The sequence below is a fragment of the Myotis brandtii genome, unplaced genomic scaffold (genome assembly GCF_000412655.1).
Source record: "Myotis brandtii unplaced genomic scaffold, ASM41265v1 scaffold568, whole genome shotgun sequence".
Lineage (NCBI taxonomy): Eukaryota > Metazoa > Chordata > Mammalia > Chiroptera > Vespertilionidae > Myotis > Myotis brandtii.
The window spans coordinates 1,076,545-1,078,639 of NW_005370122.1; positions in this window are offsets into that span (position 1 = coordinate 1,076,545).

Below are 2,095 nucleotides of genomic sequence, written 5' to 3' on the forward strand. Positions count from 1 at the left end.
AGAAAGGAACATTGTCCCAAGGTGAAGGATATTTACTCCTCAGATCCTTGGAGATGGGAACAACTCAACGAAGATAAAACACACAAGCCCAATAGTCCGAGAGCCTTGATTTCACACTCATACTGCCTATTGGAGCCCTGAGAGTGAGTAACTATATGGAGTTTCCATCTTAAAATTAAAAAAAGGTATAATTGATATATAACAATATATTAGTTTCATGCATATAAGATAATGATTGATATGTGTATATATTGAGAAATAATTATCACAATAAGTCTAGTTAATATCTGTCACAATGCATAGTTACAATTTTTTTTCTTATGATAAGGATTTTTTAAAGTTTTACTCTCTTAGCAACTTTTAAATATGCAATACTATTCTACAATGTTGTATATTACATTTCCATGACTTATTTATTTTATAACTGGAGGTTTGAACCATTTGACCATTTTCACCCGATTCTCCTACCACCCATCCCCCACCTCTGATAACCATCAATCTGTTCTGTGTTTGTTTTAGATTCCACACATAATCATATAAGTGAGATCATATGGTATTTGTCTTTCTCTGACTTATTTCACTTAGTACAATATCTTCAAGGTCCATCCTTGTTGTTACAATTGGCAAGGTTTTATTCTTTTTTATGGTTGAAAAATATTTGGAGTTTTCCTGTTTAATGAAAAAAAAAACCATGCAAAAGTACCCAACAGTACAACAAACACATATCAGCTGCAGGCATGTGAAGGAATTAGGCTCTGGGGCTTGGCTGTCTTTGCATAAAACACCTCTCAAAGAAATGCTGACAAGAAACCTAATCACATTCCTCTCCCTTCACACAATTACCAGAGGAGAAATCAAGTTTTAGCAAGAATGTGATGGCTGTAAGTTTTATTGTTTATTAAACATGCAATCAATCATCAGACATTTTCAGAGGAAGAATCCAAGAATATGTCAGGAAATTTTATTAATTGAAATTAATCTTGATGTCTCTTTGAGAGAGGTTTGAAAGCAGGGTTTGTATTTTATCATGGCAGGAAAATATGTGATTTATATGCACATACTTAAGTTAGCTGAGCTCTTGAAGCAGGTCCCTCTCTTCTTGTAGGAAGCTGAAGATCTTTTGACAATTTTCAAAGAGAATGGACCTTCCACCTATGCAGTAACTGATCACTATAACTCTTGAGTGCTTACCTATTTAACTATTATATTCTAATTTCTTCTATAAGTCATTTTAAAGTAGACATGCTGAATAAGGAAAACTAATAATCATTTTCAAATATCTGTCAGGACTCTACTCCCTGACACATATGGCCTCTAACTAGTTGGGCATCACTACATTATCAAGGACATCACCATTAAGTGAGAAGAAAAACGAGGTATCTAGGGAAAAAGGGCTGATCAGCAACAAGCTACTGGGTGTGACAACTTTAGTAGTCTACAGCTAGGGGAAATTGTGGACCTATTGGATTGCACTGTGTTAAACAAATAAGGAGGCTTTTTATCAATCTTGAAAACAATTTTATATGCTCTACCAGAAATGAAAGCAAAGCTGTACCAAAAGAAAGTGCTATTGGCAAAACTGTCAAAACAGGTTGTGATGAAATTAATATTTTAAGTCTATCTGTGGCAAAACACGGTTTATTTGAAGTGAAAGGATGCATATCGACCTAAGAGGTCTGCCAAAGAAATAATTAATTTCTCTATTTGACAAATATTTTCAGGATGTGTTCCTTCTTTTAAAAACCTTTCCTTAATGAATTTTGCAAAGAATGTCTTTTAAGAGAGTGTAGGACAATTGCTCCAGGTCCTTGCAGACTATAGGGTGTCAGAAACCTGCAAAACCATAGGGATCCTGTAATATCTGCATTTTTAAAAAAATATAATTTATTGATTTTTTACAGAGAGGAAGGGAGAGGGATAGAGAGTTAGAAACATCGATGAGAGAGAAACATTGATCAGCTGCCTCCTGCATGCCCCCCATTGGGGATGTGCCCGCAACCAAGGTACTTGCCCTTGACCGGAATTGAACCCGGGACCCCTCAGTCCGCAGGCTGATGCTCTATCTACTGAGCCAAACCGGTTCGGGCAATACTTG